This window comes from Sus scrofa, chromosome 1, assembly GCF_054392235.1.
Source record: "Sus scrofa isolate SSC_HxYL_T2T_F1_AM1 chromosome 1, Sscrofa_HxYL_maternal_Yorkshire_Landrace_v2.0, whole genome shotgun sequence".
Taxonomy (NCBI): Eukaryota; Metazoa; Chordata; class Mammalia; order Artiodactyla; family Suidae; genus Sus; species Sus scrofa.
In genome coordinates, this window is record NC_139383.1 from 257,450,834 (window position 1) to 257,470,637 (window position 19,804).

The window sequence follows — 19,804 nt, forward strand, 5'->3', positions numbered from 1 at the left end:
GGATCTGGCCACATGTTGTGGTATGGGTTGCAGATGTGGCTTGGATCTGGCATTGCTGTAGCTGTGGCTGGCAGCTGCAGCTCAGATCCCAAGTTTCTGTGGCTGTGGCGTAGGCTGGCAGCTGTAACTCTGATTCGACCCCTAGCCTGGGAATTTCCATATGCTGTAGTTGCGGCCCTAAAATAATAATAATAAGAAAAAAAGCATAATGATCAGAAAGGAGACAAAATACAAAAAACAAGAAAAGCAGCTAAAAATTGTTAATAAGGGCTATCTTTAGTACGTATACAAAAGCCAGTAGATTCCCATGTGTCCACAATAACTAGTTAGAAACATATAATCAGAAAAATATCCCATTCCTCATGGTAACAGCAGATACAAAATACCTAGAAAGAGCCCTGTGAGGAAATACGTGCCATTGAAATGAAGAAAACCATAAAACTTTCCTTGATTTGTAAAATAAAGCTTGAATGAACTAGAGGGACATACTTTGTTCCTGGATACAAAAAGTGGAATATTGAGATGATGTCACTTTTTTCCCAATTAATTTATAAATTTAACATGGCCTGAGTGAAAAATACATATATTTTTAGAGGGGCTTGACAAAGCAATAAATACAAAGGAGAGGTTAACATCAGATAATAAGGGTACAGGAATCAGTAATGCGTTACAGTTGCAGAGTGGTCATGAGTTTAGGTGTTGGAGGTAAGACGACTTGGGTTTCAGAGACCTGAAAAGATGTGCGACTATGGCTCGGTTACTTATCTCTCCAAGCAGGAGTTTCCTTACCTGTGAAGTGTGAGATTAAATGAAATGATGTAATTAAAGAATTGAGCAAATTGCTGGTACATGGGAAATACTCAAAAAATGTTAGCTGCTATTTTGTTAATTGACAGAAGAGTAGAGTAGGTCAGTGAAAGAGAATAGTGTAAAACATAAGACCATAGTATAAATAAGAATTTGTTATTTGTTAAAGGAGACTTTTTGAATCACAGACAGTTGATTAGATATAATATGTAATTAAAGGTTTTTGGATAACTCATAGTTCAAAATAATTTCTTGAAACCACAAGCAAACAGAAGAAAAAAAATAAATTTATCAAGTAATTGAAGAGTTTAAAAGCAGTGAGAAAACATCCAAAGTCAAGTTGACTTGGTGATACAAAAACTTATTTCTATATAAAAGAAATACTCAAAAATTGGATGACAGACTGAGGCACAAGTAGTGGTGTACTGATAAATGTTTAACCACCAGCTCTGCAAGGGAAGAAAGAAGATGCCCAGATTTGTCACGTTTGCAGATTTCCATGGTATAAATACTCCTATCAGGCTGCCAACATGAAGTCGGAGAGCAGAGTTGGGAAGAGATGTGTTTGCTGGTGCTTAGGAGCTGGTAGATACCAGCTGCAGCACACCCCTTGCACAGACATGGCAGAGCATGCTGAGGAACCACCTGGAGATCAAGTTCAGGCCAGAGCACACTTCTGATTGAAGCTGCCTTTTCCGGAAAGCACAGAGTAGAGAATAAAAATATACAGTATTCTAACATGGAGGATCCCTTGAGGTGGACTTGCAAAGGGTGTCTGGAGTTGAAAGATCCCTGGGATGGTTGGGGCCTACCCTGGAAGTAGTCTGTTTGGGGCCAAATCATCCAGTGGCTGAGGACGAAGGGGAGAGATGTTACTAGACAAACAGCAGAAAAAGAACAGCTGGACCAGAGCAGAGAGTGTTTTTTTTCCCTTGATTTCTTCTCCTTCTAAAGCCCATGATACTTTTTGGCGGTAGTGCATGTGTTTTGCTATCTCTGCATTTTTGTATTCTCATCTCTCTGTTTTTTATTCGCTCTTTGATACTGTTTACTTACCATGATCATTTTCATAAGTATGATCACTAGAAAAATCAGTCATAGAGGAGTGGTTATATGTGAAAGCACAAAAGCTTGTGTCTAGACAGTGATAAGGTGACCCAAATGATATTTATGACCAAATGATGACCGGGAGATGGGTCTCATTGTGGCCAAGGAACCATGATATTATCAGGATAGGAAGCTGTAAAGTATGGAGCCTTGGAGTCCTGACTCAGTGTTTGTGGGATGCAGGGATTCTATCAGGGCTTGCCCTTTTGTCCCACAATGGACTACTAGCTGGTCATTTTGAAGCCCAGTTTTAAATGTACCGTCTTAGGATAGGTTGTTTCTTTGTGATCATATCAAGTTCTAATAGAAGATTGGTCTATTATAATGTCGACTTTGTGCAAAGAAGCAGGATTTAATTGGATTTCAGAGAAGTGAAGATCTACTGAAAATGGGAGGAATGTTGTTAGAAGTTGTATTGTTGTTTGAAGACTGCAATTGAGATTTGTTACTTTGGGCAACTCAGAAAGAACCAGTTGGCATGGGGGCCAACTGGTGGAGGTATAGAGAAAGAAGAAAAAAAAAGGTAGTTACTTTTAAGGGGCTAATAAATAATGACTCTTATGAGACAAGTAGCTTTTTTCTTCCTTTTTTGGATTTTTTTAGGTTTTTATTTTTTCTATTGTAGTAGATTTACCTTGTTCTGTCAGTTTCTGCTGCAGAGCAAAGTGACCGAGTGATGTGTGTATATATGTACACACACACATATACATATACACATTCTTCTCACATTATTTTCCATCATGTTCCATCACAAGTGACTAGATATAGTTCCCTGTGCTATACAGCAGGATCTCATTGCTTATCCACTCCAAATGCAAGAGTTTGCATCTACTAACCCCAAACTCCCAGTCCATCCCACTCCCTCCCACTCCCCTCGACAACCACAAGTCTGTTCTCCAAGTCTGTGAGTTTGTTTCTTTTCTGTATAAAGGTTCATTTGTGCTGTATATTACATTCCATATATAAGTGATCTCATATGGTATTTGTCTTTCTCTTTCTGACTTACTTCACTCAGTATAAGAGTCTCTAGTTCCACCCATGTTGCTGCAAATGGCATTATTTTGTTCTTTTTATGGCTGAGTAGTATTCCATTGTGTATGTATACCACATCTTAATCCATTCATCTGTTGATGGACAGTTAGGTTGTTTCCATGTCTTGGCTGTTATGAATAGTGCTGCAGTGAATTTAGGGGTGCATGTATCTTTTTCAGTGAAAGTTTTGTCTGGATATGTGTCCAGGAATGGGATTGCTGGGTCATATGTTCTGGGTCATATGTTCTATATTTGGTTTTCTGAGGCACCTCCATACTGTTTTCCATAGAGATTGTACAGAGACAAGTAGCTTTAATGGGCGCATAGAGGCCTGGCTGATGGGAAAGATAGATACAAACCAGGTGACATGTAAAAGAGGTCTGCCAGGGCTTGAGACCCAGCTTTGGAGATGGCCAAAAATGGTTTCTTATGAGTGGGAAGTTTTAATGACTCATTGAGCATAAAGATTTACAGATGCTCATGTTTTTAGAGCATTTATTTATTCAAGGTTGGTCCATTAACATTCATTATTTTTGGTTGTTTTTTTTTTTTTTAAGAGTAAGTTTAGTATCTGTCATTTATAGGGCTGTTGATTTGATGATTCAATGTTCTTTCTCACTTATTTGGCTGTTTCTAGCCTTTTTGTCAGAGTTTTCTTTAGTTACTTTAACTGGCTTTCATTAATTCTGCTTCTCCTGAAAACCTTTGCTGATTGTGGAACCATTGCATCTCAGGATTGGAAGGGACTGTAATAGACAGTTAATTTAATGCTTGATTTCCTTGTATTGTTCTTTTCCATTTCTGACTTAAAAAAATTGATACCTTGGTTTTTAGTAGTTAGATGTACCTGAAGTAGGATTTGTGGACTTTGCGACCATATAAACCTTCTTAGACCCAGCAGTCATTTGGAGATAACCAATTGGCCATATTTTGGGGTAGCTGAGGGCCAGCTAGTTACCTGATGCTGAAGTGTTGGCACCTTCCAGTGGTACCTACTACAGGTAGGTATTCTGACCTTTAATTTTAAACCCTGGAATGTAGTTGGTCATGACACCCAGACTCTAAGGCAGGCTAAACCTAGGACCCTAGGAGCTGTCTATTCAGTTCCCAGGGCTTACTCCATGGTTTTGATCTGTTCACAGGCAGGAAGAGGGTAATGGTTGGTGGTACTATAGAACCAGTCTCTTTTCTTCCAAAGTTAGTTGGCTAAGGCCAGTCTGCAGTTCTCAGAGCTGCCTGTTTATATATGATGTTGAAATGCTAGGCAAAGTTATTTGTAAAGGTTCAAAATTATAGCTCTTTAATATTTTCTGCTTAATATTGTATGCAGAGTCCTTAGTGTAGTTCAGGTTTTACCAAGGAAGCCTCGTTGAGGGCTGCCAGGAGACTTGACCAAGTATTGTTTTTAGAAATCACCAAGCCCTGGGGCTGTGGAGGCTCAGAAACCTGATTTTGCTAGTACATTAAGAGTGCATCCTTTTCTTAATAGTCGATTCATGTAAACCAAAGGCATAGGACACATGCATCAACTCAGGAGGCTAATTTATTAAACTGATGTACAGGCCAGACGATTTTTGTCCGCTTAGCTAGTATTAAGGTAAAGCCAAATTATTATTTAAGAATTATCATATTTATTCCTCTTATAAAAGTAGTATGGTTATTAACAAAATCCAATCCAAATATGAACATGTATAAGTAAGAGTGCTTTCTGATCCCACCTCATGAGATAGCAATTGCTCACAGCTTAGTCTGTATATATATATTCATCCAGACTCCTTGCACATACAATGACCTCTATTGCTCCACTGCTGTATTTTCTATAACTCTCTAGTTATGTTATGCACGCTGCTTGTCAACTTGTGGGAAGCCGAGGACAGTGAGAAGGTCGCCTAATCACATGGAATCAAATGAAGGGGAGTAGGCTAGGGGACTCACGGGGCGGCAGCCGCTCAGTAACCTGAATTGTCTATTCAGCATTCTGGAGTCTGCTGCCCTGGCACCTCTTCCCCAAGATGGTTAGGAAGGACAATGCCAATGCATATCTCTTAGACAGTTACCTCAGCATAACTGATTTCAGATCCTGGCACCTAAGAGGTGCTAAATAAACAAGTAGTAGCTGTGTGTGCCTTCCCTGTTTGGCCCCCCTTTTTTTTTTCTGAGAAGTGCATCCTTTTTGTAGCTGTGTTTGTACCACAGTCTAGTTTTGCCTTGGCATGTGTGTCCTTTGGTCTTTGTAAAAGGGGACTTTCTGTCTCAACTTTGGTCTGTTTTGCCTTTTATTTCATTTCTCTGCAACCTTATTTCTCTTTTCTCCTTATGCTACCCATGGAGGGATTGAACTATTCTATGAAAATCAGTACTTTATCTAGTAATTCTTTTTTTTTTTTCCTTTCTTTTTGTCTTTTTGCCTTTTCGAGGGCCACTCCTGTGGCATATGGAGGTTCCCAGGCTAGGGGTCTAATCGGAGCTGTGGCCGCCGGCCTACGCCAGAGCCACAGCAACGTGGGATCCTAGCCACGTCTGTGACCTACACCACAGCTCACGGCAACGCCAGATCGTTAACCCACTGAGCAAGGCCAGGGATCAAACCTGCAACCTCATGGTTCCTAGTCAGATTCATTAACCACTGCGCCATGACGGGAACTCCTATCTAGTAATTCTTGTAACTTCTGATTTCTCAGAAAAAAATGTTTTATCAGATTTCACTATTACCCAACTCTTTATCTTAGTTAAACTATTCTGCTTTTTATCTTGTATACCGAATGCAGCCAGTAGTAAAAGTGTTCATGTGGAGTCTCTCATGCAGTCAGTAGAACATATGTGAAGTGACCAGAATGGCCCCCTTTTCTTGTGATTTTTGTTATGCACATGACAACTTTATTGAGATGTAATTCAGACCATACAATTTATCCAACTAAAGTGTACTATTTATTGGTTTTGAGAATGTTCACAGAGTTTTGATCACTATAGCCAATTTTAGAATATTTTCATCATCCCCAAAAGAAACCTCATACCCATTAGCAGTCATTCCCCATTTTCCCTCAACTCCCATCCAACCCTAGGCAAACACTAATCTACTTTCTGTTTCTGTAGATTTGCCTGTTCTGGACATTTCATTTAAATAGAGCTATATAATATGTGGACTGTGTTTGGCTTCTTTCACTTATAGTGTTTTCAGTGTTCATCCATGTTATAATAAGTATCCATTCCTTTTTATTACAAAATGTATATTCCATGCTATGGATGGACCTCATTGTATGTATCTCTTCATTAGTAGATGGGCATTTGTATGTGATTTCCTAATAGCACAGTAGCATTTTAAGTATCCTTACTTTTAAAATCTAAACAAGTGTTACTATAGAGAGAAGTTACAGAAGGGTAGGAGGAAACAACAGTTTGTTTCCACCTGTAAAACACCACTGCAGGTGTTTTCTTCAAATACGAACAGTAATATTTGGACATTTGGAAGTGATCTTTGAAAGCAAAATACAAAATATGTTAATAATATGTTATTCTTGGTTATGTCCTGTAATTTTCCTGTAAGAAGAAATATTAACCATGCCAAAAAAAAAATCAATTAGATGAAATAAGCTCCAGAATGTCCTATAGTATTTTTGCTGTACTCTCGACCCTTAAATAACACAGGTTTGAACTGTGTAGATCCACTTATTCTTGGATTTTTTTCAATAGTAAATACCACAGTTCTGTTTGATTCATGGATGTTTAATTCTCAGTTGGGAGTCTTGGAGGCTGAGGGAACGTGGATGGGGGAAAGCGCTGACTGTAGTTATATGAGGATTTTTGACTTCGTGAAGAGAGTTGCCCCTAACCTTTGCATTGTTTAAGGGTCAACTGTAATTCTTATGCCTCTCATTTTCTTCCTTTTCTTCCTCCTTCCCACGTATATCTGTCCAGATTCCCCATGGGATATGTTAATGACAGTAAGCAAAGCAGAGCAGAGTAATCATGGACCCTAGGGCCCAACTACCTGCTTCAGAGCCCTGCTTTTTTAGTGCTTATTGGCTGTATGACCTGGGCAATTTACTTAACCCCTCTTTGTCTAGTTTCCTCATCAGTAAAAGGGGAACAGCATAAGAGGATCAGCTCACTGTGAAAATTGAGTTAATATGGGTAAAGTATCTGACACGTGGATTATGCTCAGTAACAGTAGTTATAGTCTGCACTTAGTGTTATAGTCATTAACTAAGTACTCCAAATGAAACAGATTATTTTGGTAATCTTCTTAAGGTTTTGACCTTTTTCCACGTTCAGTAAACATGTGCATTTTGGACTATCGTTTCAGCAACCTTCACGTTTGAACACAAACAAATTGTTTAAATAATAAATTTATTTATAAAAAATAAATTTATTATATAGAAGGGGAGGAGAGAAAAGGTAGAACATAGAGGTGAAAAAAGTAAATTAGCCAAAGGAGAACAGTAGACAGGTGCAAGTAAACTAATGGACTTTCTGAGTCCCAGCTTAGTTCTTCATGTGGAATGATTATTTATTGAATGAATGGGCTTTAGACTTTTTTTTTTTTTTTATAGTTTGGTTGACTGTGGATTTCAGAATTGACATTTTCTTCAACTCCTTTAAAAATTTAAGATAGACAAAGAGTTCTTTGGTGGTACGCAGGTTAAAGATCGGCATTGTCACTGCTGCTGTGGTGTGAGTTCGATCTCAAGTGGAACTTCTGCATGCTGTGGATATGGCCAAAAAAGTTTAGGATATAGGAAGCCATTTCAGTTGCCCTTATTTTGATATCATTTAGAAGTTACTCTGTGATTCTTTTCCTTTCTTTCCTTCGTTTCCTTCCTTCCCCCGCCCTCCATCCCTTCTTTCAAAAAAAATTTTTTTTTTTAATTTTGCCTGAGTCTGTGACATGCGTAAGTCCCCAGGCCAGGGACTGAACCTATGCCACAGCTGTAACGAGAGCTACGTCAGTGACAGCACCCAATCCTTAACCCACTGAGCCACAATGGAACTCTATTATGTGTTTCTTATGTTTACCTTGATTACCCATACAGCTGTGCATTCATTAATATCTTCCAGCTGTAATTCTTGTATATCTTATTTTTCACTTTTCAAGCACACATTTTAGAATGAATACAGTATGGGAGCATTTTAAAAATAAGATGAATATTTGTGAGAATTTACTTTTTAAGATGGTTCATAGGAGAGATTTTTCTCATAGCCCTTTGAGAAAGGCTGTTAATAATTAATGGCTTAGGGCCTGGGTCTAGTCAGGAGCTTTACTTAAAATCATTTAATCCTGGAAACAACAGTACACAGTATAGGGGGAGTCATCTTTACCTTACAATTGGGAAGCTTCTATCAGCTAATCGTACTCCCACTTAAAAGAGGAGCTAGGAGTCACACCCGAGTATGTGTTCCTCCCTCTCACTACACTGCTGTATTTCCATTTCCTCCCTAATATTTATTAGACTGCATTACCTCTCTGATGTTGCCAGTTCTCCTCTTTTTTTTTTTTTTTTTTCTTTTTCTTTTTAGGGCCGCATCTGCAGCATATGGAGGTTCCCAGGCTAGGGGCTGAACCGGAGCTGCAGCTGCCAGCCTACACCACAGCCACAGCAACGCAAAATCCAGGCCGAGTCTGCAGTCTACACCACAGCTCACGACAACGCTGGATCCCTAACCCACTGAGCCAGGCCAGGGATTAAACCTGCGTCCTTGTGGATCTGGGAACTCCTCTTCTACATTTTTGAGGAGAAATCTTGCTTCTGCTAAGTGATTCTTAGCATACAGCTTTTAGTGAAGTTTGAAATGTTCTGATCTCCTGTCAATAAGTGTCAGATAGAATGACTTGACTATTTTCTGGTAGTTTTTATACTTCATCTATTTATAGCTGACACTATACCGAGGAAGTAGAAACAGCGTAATCTGGAGTAATGGGGGCTAATATTTCTCTTTTTTGTTATACCCTCCATAATTAAGTAGCATTAATGGAACTCAAAATGAGAAAAATGCATTATAAGTCTAACTATTTAAAAATTACGCTATCCTCTTCTATTGCTTGTACATTTGCAAATGCTCTTTTATAAATAGTATAACTGGAACATGGTATAATTTCATACCATGTTTTTGAACACAACTTTTTGTCATTATCATTTTTATATGTTACTGTGCAAAGTCTTCATAATTATTCTTATGATTGTTTAATATTCCATTCTTATTTTTAATTTTTCTACCATTAGATAGTTAATTTCTAATTTTTTCTCATAATAGTACCATATGAGACATCTAACATGCAGCTATTTTAATGTTTCAGATTATTTCCTTGGGTTTTTTAAATGTATTGCCAAATTACTTTCCGAAAGTGCCTAATCAGAATACACTGCTTTCAATTTCAGCATAGTCTTTTTTTTTAAATTCAAGTATAGTTGATGTATGGCATTATAGAAGTGATTCACAATTTTTAAAGGTTGTACTCCATTTATAGTTATTTCAAAACATTGGCTGTATTCCCTGTGTTGTGCAGTATAGCCTTGTAGCTTTTTTTATACCTAACAATTGGTATTTCCAGCCCCCTTCCTCCCTTCTTCCCACTGATAACCGCTAGTTTGCTCTATATATCTGTGTCTCCTTTTTTGTTCCACTCACTAGTTTATTGTATTCTTTAGATTCCATATATAAACATTATAAAGTATTTATCTTTCTCTGTCTGACTTATTTTCACTTAGCATAATACCCATCCATGTTGTTGCAAATGGCAGTTTCATTCTTTTTTATGAGTTTCAGCATAGTCTTAACCAGCCTTTATTCTGAATGTGTTTTTCAGTGATAGCATCATTCTAACCATGAACCTTTATGCTCTGGTTTCCAGAAATATATTGTGAGAGAGGCTGGCACCGTCTGTATTCATGTCTCCCAGTGGGTGTGTGACTGGATACGTTTTGGAGAGGATCACAAAAAGGTCTCAGAGAAGGCCTACTCAAAAGAATAGACTTTGTTACCTAGCATTTCCAAAACTTATTTAAATCTGTAATTTATTTTTCTCATGGAACCTACTGATAAACATCTTTGGGAAATGCTCTCCTCATTGTAGTGTGGGGAAAGGAGCCAGCGTGTGATGCAATAGAATGCTTTTTGGGAAATGATCTCATGCAGGAGAGGCAGTGAGGATGTTTGCTTTAACATTATGCTACTCGAATGGTAAGAGCCTTGTTCATTCATCCATTAAATAAATTTACTGAGAGCCTATTATGTGCCAGACACTGTGCATCTGCTGGGGATATAGCAGTGAATAAAACCAACACATCCTTGCCGAGAAGTAGACAGTAAGGTGGGAAAAATGGACATTATATGTTCAGCCACTAAAGGGAAGATTCTGTACACATTGTTTCTTGTGGAATAGGCTTTCACTTGAAGAATTTTAAGTGCTTACTGATCCTTAATTTAAACAAAAAATAGAAACATCCTCATCCTCAGAGTTGGTAATCAAATAATTATAATGTGAAATGATAATAACTGTGATGGTGGTATGTATATAATGTGCTAGCGGAACACAAAAGAAAGGAATGTAATCTATATCTTTGTAAGTTGTTTAGCTACAATAAGGATTTGTTCCCTTAAGAGTTCTTAGGCACTGTCACAGAACTGAATATATATTTATTTCTATGCACAATTGCTGCGGGATAAAAACATCTTCATTGGCAAAGACAGTATTTAATTTTGATTTAAGACATAAATTTACTCACTCACTAGCTATGTTATGGTCAGTGTAGTTCCCATGTTTCTTTTCCCTAAGTCATCATATTCTTCATAAGTCAGTTCTTAGCCATTCCATTAAGGAAAGAAAGCAAGATTGGAATGAGAATCCTATTTTGAGTACCTATGAATTCCAGCTTTAAAAGAAATGGTTCCAGTATAGCAAGAAAAGTCGGTAAATCCATTTGCCATCTGGAAACTGTAGCAGGTATGAGGTGCAAAGTACAGCTTTGGTCCTATCAGTCTGCCCTTGGTGTCCTGAAGTACTAAAGATGTTCTCACACTTGTAGAATGTGATAGGGAGAAATGAAGCCCATAAAAACTGTATGATTTATAAACAAAAAACTGAAATAGTAATTTTAAATTTAAAACATTGCTTACCACTGGTTCAGAAGAAAGGCAAGTTAGAAATGCTTTTTGAGAATTATAGACAAGGCTTGTCTGTATAATTTTGACCATGTTTCATTGGTGATGGAGATAAAAGATGCTTTTAGCTATGTTGCAGGGCAGAAGGAACATGGCCTCTGCCCAGTAATTATCACATGCTCATGTGTAAGAATGACAACCTCTGAGAAGTCTGATATAAGAAGGATGTCTTTATTTATTTATTTACTTAATTATTTTTTAGGGCATTTGGGGAAGAATGAAGTCATTGGCAACATCTCTCTCCATGGTCTTTCTGTCACTGTATAAATACGTAACTTAGCTCTAGTTGCTATTTCCCCCTTTTTCCTTAAACGGATGAGTGTTTTTGGTTTAGCATAAAGTTCGTGAACTAAGAAAAGCCATTGGACACAGATTCCTGTATCTTTCCACTCAATGTATCTTATTACCTTTAACTGCCTGTTAAAATCATGGTTTTATTTTTACCTTTCAAATATGAATTGCCTTCACCAGGCTTAGCAAATGAAACGGATTACTTATGGTAACTGTAAGTAGTTATGCACTCCAAATCCTTGAGAGAGCTTTCCCAAAGGACAGGCAATGTCTTTCAAAATCCTATTACGAGATTTTATTTTCAGGTGCTGTGAACAGAAGGCTGAAAGCCTCCATGTTTTATTGCTACCCAACTTCGTCAGGTCTGCTCACTCTATTGAAAATTGTGGCAAAAATGATACACATCAGCTCTTTTATTCTTTTGTTGCTACTCTGTGCAAATAAAAGCATATTGGGGAATTTAATGAACCAGTATGTCCTTGGAGGGAGATTTGAAGTATATGACTATTTGTCTTTAATACTGGAGGTTTTTGTGTAAAACAGATTGGCATGAACAAAATAAAGTCCTTATATATAGACCAATCCTTCCAACATATGTACTTAAATCACAAATGTCTGTGGGGCAATGACCTTGGACATGTATTCAGAGGCTTTCTGGTTGTGCCAAGGAGTAGTTGTGACAATGAAAACTAAAGTAGAGCTGCTGGAACTATGTTTTGGAGGTAGTCTATTTACCCAGGGAGTAGAGATTGTGATATTAAAAAAAAAAAAATTGAGGGAGGGGTTTGATTTTTTTCAAAAATTAGCATACACTTCCCAAGGATACATCCTGGGAATCTGCTGGGTGAGAGACCACATCTTAGCATGCTTTAGCCTTTACACACAAAATTGGCTTTTCACTGGAGTCTTGGAAAGGCAGCGTGGATAGGTCTGTGCTGTAGAGATGTAAGCCCACAGGAAGGATGGCATGTGTATGCCTGTCATTTGGTGTGGGCTTCAGTTTACTGCACTTCCTGACTTACCAGTTTAACTTTCCTTATTGCTGGCCTGCAGGAGCATAAACATGTGTTGATGACCTTATAAGGACAATCTAGATTCTGCTTACATTTCTAAGCTTCAGTACCTAACTGTTAGCAATGAATACTTGTGGGGATACCTCCTACCTGATAAAAGCACAGAGGTATGGGCAGTCTTGTAGTTATGAATTGCTGGCCCAAATGGTGTTGGAATCGACTCTGGCTTGTCCTTTCTTTGCAGGGTTAACATTGCCCATACCCCCACTTTTCTTTCTTTGGATCAAGCTCCCACGGTGCCACTTATTGTTTGTTGCCCTGAAGGAAGGAGAACAAGGTTCCCTTGCTTGCTCTGGGGAAATGACAAGGGAGCCAGTAGTCCTTTAGCCCATCAGAAATTCCAACCTATAGCAACTCTGGATATATGTGACCAGATAATACTTAACTTAGCATTAGTGGGAATCTCACCAGTGACATCCACATGAAAATATTATTCCAGTAGCTTAGTAAATATAGCCCTGCAATAATTATGCCAGAAAATAGAGGAAGATATGTTTTTTCTTTTCCAAAACCAAAAGGTCCCTTTCTAACTGGAGCAGCCGTAAAATCCAGAATGAAGAAATCTTAATGGATACGAAGTGAGAAAAATGGCTGATTTTTTTTTTCATCAACTTAATGTTCTGTTTGTTTACTACTGAACATTTCTGAGAGGAATAATTCTTATTTGGCAGTCAATATTTCTCCTTCATAGCTAGCAAGAATTTTTAGTATGTTTTGGGCACAAAACACATTCTATTTTAGACAACAGAGGATCATTTTTTAGTGTTTACTTCAGAAGTTTATGAGGTAATTTCAACAAATCTTACAAATGTTTGCTTAGTGGTTTCACATCTCTATTTCTGCAGTACTTTTTACACATCTTTATTTTGGCATCACTCACGTTATCAGTCCTTATTTTGCCTCCCTCACTAAACTAGAGCTCTGTGAGGGTAGGGGTTGTCTTACTTGATTTTGGATCTCAGTATTTATTTGAAGAACCAACAGAGTAATAAGGAGTGTTCCCATTGTGGTTCAGCAGGTTAAAAACCTGACATAGTATCTGTGAGGATGCAGGTTAGATCCCTGGCCTCACTCAGTGGGTTAAGGATACCGATTGATACCTAAGCAAGCTGCAGAGTGGGTTGCAGATGCGGCTTGGATCCGATGTTGCTGTGGCTATCGCCTGTATCTGCAGCTCCGATTTGACCCCTAGCCTGGGAACTTCCATATGCTGCGTGTGTAGCTTTAAAAATAAAAAAGAGGAGTTCCTGTTGTGGCCCAGCGGAAACAAATCCGACTAGGAACCATAAGGTTGCAGGTTAGATCCCTGGCCTCTCAGTGGGTTAAGGATCAGGCGTTGCCGTCAGCTGTCATGTAGGTCACAGATGCGGCTCGGATCTGGCTTTGCTGTGGCTGTGGTGTAGGCTGGTAGCTGTAGCTCCGATTCAACCCCTAGCCTGGGAACTTCCATATGCTGCAGGTGCAGCCCTAAAAAGAAAAAAAAAAAAAAAAAAAAGGAATAGAAAAAAAAGAAGAAAGAGCCTTACCTGAAAAATTAACTTAATTTGACTTAGTATGATTGATTCTACTATTTTTTAAGTATATTTTTCATTATTTTCAAATAAATCTGGTCTATCAAGGAATGACTCAAAATGTTAGGTAATACTGTTAGTGGATTACAATGAGAGTCTTTCAGGAATCTTTGAAGTTCTGTTTTAATTAGGAGAGAGTCACACAGACAGGATGCAGCATATAAAAGGGGCAGGGAGCATTTGATCTTTGCCATTAGACTGGATCTTTTGACTTCCTGGATTTTGGACCCTACTTGGTTCCACATTTGAAACCTGACTCTTTTTTGTCTTAATTCTGGATTATTCCTGTTGCCTCTCTAGTCTTGCTACATATTCGTAGTTCATCCAGCCCTGCTTACTTCTGAGAACCAGATTCACATCTGCCAGACCTTTTCTTGCTACCTGGTTGGTCCCCTGCCTTGGCCCACCCTGCCTACCCTATTGATGCCCTCCAGTGATTCCTTATTTGACTAACTGGTTGTAACATAGAACTTCTCAAAACCTTTGTGCATGAGTGTTATCTACAAATCCATTTACTCAACAGCTATTTCTTTATTAGAAATGAATAGAATTTTAAGACAAAACTTTTTATAGGTTTATTTGCTAGAAAATAAATACATACCCTTACTAGAGTATATATCAAATTTGCCATAAGGCCTTGGTTTTAGCTATTAGGGCTCATGAATGAATATGGAGTCTAGGATATAGCTGGCTGTACTATGACTTCTGTAACAGATACTATGGAAGGTTTTGCTTTCTTCTTTTTTTAATCTACGATGTGTAAAATGTAGGAAGGAATGTGAAAATGTTAAACATTGTTCCTCCCTAACTTCAAAGATATGAATATAATACAAATATAAGGCAGACATCAGCTTTGGTCCGACTTAGTTTTTTAAGGTCTAGTAATAATAGTATTAAAAATTGTAATTCTGGGAGTTCCCTGGTGGCTTAGTGGATTAAGGACCTGTCATTGTCAGTGTTGTGATTCTGGTTACCGCTCTGGTGTGGGTTCAGTCCCTGGCCTGGGAACTTTTGCATGCTGCAGGTGTAGTCAGATAAAAAGGGGAAAAATGTAATTCTGTTTTCTAGGTTATTAATTTTGTAGTGTGTGCAAGAAGACTATATAATGTGCATGTTTTTAACACACATATATTCACGCTCTTATTGTCTTTGTTTTTTTCTTTTTATGACTGCACTGTGGACATATAGAGGTTCCTGGTGTAGGGGTTGAATTAAAGCTGCAGCTGAGGCCTATACCACAGCCACAGCAACACTGGATCTGAGCTGCATCTGTGACGTATAACACAGCTAGTGGCAGTGCTGGGTCCTTAATCCACTGAGCAAGGCTAGGGATCAAACCTACATCCTCAGAGACAATATCAGGTCCTTAACCCACTGAGCCATTATAGGAACTTCCACACCCTTATTTTTAAAATACTTTTATTATGGAAACTTTCAAAACTTCATTTTACCTACTTTGGGAAGTCTTTGTGTACATCTGTGTTTGTTTTGTATCATGTTTTCTGCCTGAAGATCTTTAAGATTTTTTTGTACTTCGGGTTTGCTACTGACAAATTCTCTTAGGTTTTGTTTGAAAAAGTCATTTCGTTTTTTTTTATTTTTTAATTTTTTTTATCTTTTTAGGGCTGCACCTGTGGCATGTGGAAGTTCCCAGGCTAGGGGTCGAATCGGAGCTGTAGCCTCAGGCCTACACCACAGCCATAGCAATGTCAGATCCAAGCCACATCTGCGACCTACACCACAGCTCACAGCAACGCCAGATCCTTAACCCACTGCTCAAGGCCAGAGATCGAACCCTCAACCTCATGGTTCCTTGTCGGAGTCACTTCTGCTGCACCACAACGGGAGCTATGAAAAAGTCATCATTTCTGAGAGACATTTTCTCTGGGTGTAAAATTCTGAGTTAATATTTTTTGTTTTCTTTTTTAATTCTTTCAGTAATTTAAAGATGTCAGTCCATTTTTTTGTTTTTGTTTGCTTGTTTGTTTTTTTTGCATAATTTCTTTCTTTTTTTTTTATTTTGCTTTTTTTTGGGGGCTGTGCCCGCGGTACATGGAGGTTCCCAGACTAGGGGTCTAATCACAGCCGTAACTGCTGGCCTACATCACAGCCACAGCCACAGCTATGTCAGATCCAAGCCGAGTTTGCAACCTACACCACAGCTCATGGCAATGCCGGATCCTTAACCCACTGAGTGAGGCCGGGGATTGAACCTACAACCTCATAGTTCCTAGTTGGACTCGTTTCCGCTGTGCCACGACGGGAACTCCTGCTTTGCATAGTTTCTGACCAAAAGTTTACTTGGTCTTTGCTTCTCCATATGTAGTGTGCCATTCCCTCCCTCTTGCTGCTGTCTTGATGATATCTCTATCTTTGGTTTTCAACAGTCTGAATATAGTATGTGTAGTGTGTGTATGTGTGTGTATGTACCGTTGTGTGTGTTGTATTTATCCTACTTGGGGGTTCTCTGAGCTTCTTGGATCTGTGTTTTGATTTCTTTTGTCATTTTTGAAAAATTCTCAGTCATTTTTTTCTTCTAATATTTCCTCTGCTCCATTTTATCTTCTGGAATTCCAATTACACATATGTTAGACTATTTGATATTATCCTGTAGTTCTTGGATGTTCTGTTCTGGTTTTTAATTTTCATTCCCTTTTCCTTCTGTTTCACTTTGGGTAATTTCTATTGACCTATCCTGGAGGTTATTGATTCTTTGCTGGGCAATGTTTAATCTACAGAGGAGCCCGACAAAGGCGTTCTTCATCTCCGTTACCATAATTTTTATTTTTACCATTTCCTTAACTCTTTCTTAAAGTTTCTATCCCTCTGCTAGAGTTTGAGGACTTAGGTTTCAGTAATGAGTTTTCCACTTATTTTCTCTGAGCCTTAGATTTCTCTTTTACAAAGCAGAACAATTGGGAACATATAATACTAACTAACAGGATTGTTTTGAAGATTAAATGAGGTCCCTTGGGTAAGTCAGGCAGGTCTCTTCCTTTCCCTTCCCTGGGTCACATGAAAGGCTTGGACTGGATGATTACTTTGATCCTATTTAGTTTCTAGATTATAAGTTTCTGTAAGTGGGAAGGGACCTAACACTGACTGACAAGCCTGTATTAACCTCATGAAGAATTTGAGAAAGGGATAAAAAAAATCACATTTAAAAAGTACTTTTGCAAAACATTTTACTTTTGCTAGGTTTATGTGGATTTTAATTGCAAGAAACAGCATTAAATCCAGTTACCACTTGGTTAAGTCTGTTGAAGAATCATTACATTTTTTCAACTGTTGGGTTTCCTGACTCACTTGAGAAATTTCGTGGCTCATCAAACATCTCACTCTTTTTCTCTGTGCCTATAGGATTTTAAATTATTGGGTTGACTCCCAAATTTTGCAGTGTGAGGAGAAACTAATGCAAGTTTTTTACTTTTTATTCTCATCAGATTTTGCTTTGCAGTCACAATCTTGGGTTCAAATCCTGGTTGCACAGCTGTGAAACCTTACTTAACTTTGGAGCCTGAGTTTCCTTACCTGTGGAATAGGGATGGTCCCTACATCAGAGGGCAGTTTGAAGGTAGAAAACATAATGTGTGTAAAGCTTTGGGTATAGTGCCTAGGTAATAGTAATCAAGAATTGATAGTACTGAAAACAGCAGCCAAGATGAAAGATGCCACCATTAAGTTCAAAGTTAAGTAAACAGAAGGGGAACGGTAAGTTTAATGTTCTTTTTATACTTTTAGTGAAAAGGTCCACCTAGTATAGGGTTATTTTAACTGAAAACTGAGTATTGGTAAATAAGAACTATAACCAGGAATTAATGCCCAGTGTGTGACAGGTGCTCCATTTAATCCTCAGAACAGTCCGTGAGGTAAGTTGATCCTTCTCAAAGAGGCTTTCTTTATCTGAGTCGGGGTGACCACCCCCTTCTTAGTATTTTTCTGCTCTGCTTTGCACTCCGTGACTATTTCTTAATATGTAGCCCCTCCCCCCTTCTCCACTTCTCATCCTCAGTGAAAGGTTTTCTGTGCATTTGGCCCAGGAGTGGCCCACCGTTGAGATATTGAATTGTAGTGTTTTTCTGGTCAAAATGAAATTCTACTTTCTTTATGGTATAGGTGAAAATGTAAGCATTAAAAGCTGGATGTTGGTCTGAGGTAAAAATACAAGAAAATGCTCAATCAGTGTGAACTCTCCCCCTCCCCCCATATATTCTGTTTGTTAAGATAAACAGATACAGTATTTCAGAGTAGCCAGTTGTTCTAGAAATCATCTTAGAGTAAATGTAATTAATTCCACAGGGGTGTTAAAGTTCTATGTTTGTAAGTAATTTTACTGTCCTGGTGATTATTCAAGATTGAAACTATTTAATACAAAGAAACATTCTTTATTCAAACTGAGAGCAACTATCTTCCAAAACACAGACCACAATACAGGCATTCTTATTGGAATAATACAGGGAATAATGTCAAATTATTTTTGCAGGGTTTTTGTTGTTGTTGTTGTCATAGCAAAAATGTTCACAAAACTGCATTTCTGATCATAGATTTTTTAGAGTTGGAAGGAACCTTGGAGATTTAATCTCACTCCTTCCTGCCACCCAGAGAGATGAAGTGATTTATCTAAAGGCATGTCACTAACTAATGATAGGGCCAAGGGGAGAACAGAATCCTTAATCCATTTGCCACACTGTTACATTCCTCTGGAAAAAAACTGCCTACTCACTCTTGATTTTTAATGCTAGTTAGAGTCTGGGGGTGAGGTTTTTTCCATGACTAACTAGTGCTCTTTTGTTTGCTTGTGTGGGTGTCTGGGAACAAGCTCTCAAGGGTGGTGGTTGTTTTTTTTTTTTTTAAGGAAAAGACCTTTGGTTAACATTTAGGGGTCAGAAAGGAGTGGTTGTAGCTCCAGCTCTTTGCCCTCAACGTCAATAGGCAGGTATTTTAAAGTTGAGTTTCATAATCTGAGCTCTGAATTCCCTAAACATTTAAGGAAATTATGCAACTATGTCCTTATCTCCTAAGAAAAGAATCAGTAGCTTTTATCAGGTTGTCAGAGTTAAAAACTGTTTTTGAAGGAGGGAAAGCTGAGCAAACCTCATTGAGAATTGAGTCCCTACTCCTGAATTCTAAAAACTAATTTTACTGTGGGGCTTCCTTATCTAGAGCCGCCTTCTGCTGGTCCCCCTTCCTGCTGACAGGCCTTCTTGGATCTTGTCATGGAAGCCACTGGAGGCCCCAGCCTTCTTTTTCCAGGAACTTTCACCATAAGTTTCCCAAGGGTACCTTCTCTCTCCCTTCTACGTCTACTGTTTGCCGGAAAGGGTGGAGACTTAGGAACTTTTGTTCATTAGATAGTTCTGGAGTGTTATATCAGTTACTTTATAATAAAAGGGAATTTGTAAGCTGACTTGAAAGTCTAAGACTGTTGCTGTATGAAAAAAAAATGCACTCAGAATTTCAGTCAATACTTTGCAAGTTGACTTTTAGGATGCCTCTAGTTCTTTAGTTAGGGAATCTCTGAAACTCTTTAGAGTTTCTAGAAACAGAAGAAGTCTGTGCATAGTGGTTTAGGAGTTGCCCAGACCTATCAGTAAAAGTATTTTAATTTTGTTTTTCTGTTCCTGAATTTTATTAGACTTAGATGACTCTACCCCCAATAGGAATTGATTTTAATGGGCTTCCTTCCCAGATGAGAACATATAGAAATCAACATTCTACATTTTTAAGTCTAGCATCTAGACACATAAAGAAAAAGCTACCGCTAAG

The 19,804-nt window shown here is 38.3% G+C and overlaps 2 protein-coding genes across 4 annotated transcripts in view; both read left to right on the top strand.

The window, feature by feature from the left end:
* The window catches only part of TMEM38B (transmembrane protein 38B), a 774,558-nt gene that overhangs the window by 334,357 nt on the left and 420,397 nt on the right, over nucleotides 1-19,804 (top strand). The gene's annotated exons all lie outside the window — the stretch shown is intronic.
* Nucleotides 1-19,804, top strand: part of SLC44A1 (solute carrier family 44 member 1) — a 211,701-nt gene that overhangs the window by 38,258 nt on the left and 153,639 nt on the right. The window lies entirely within an intron of this gene.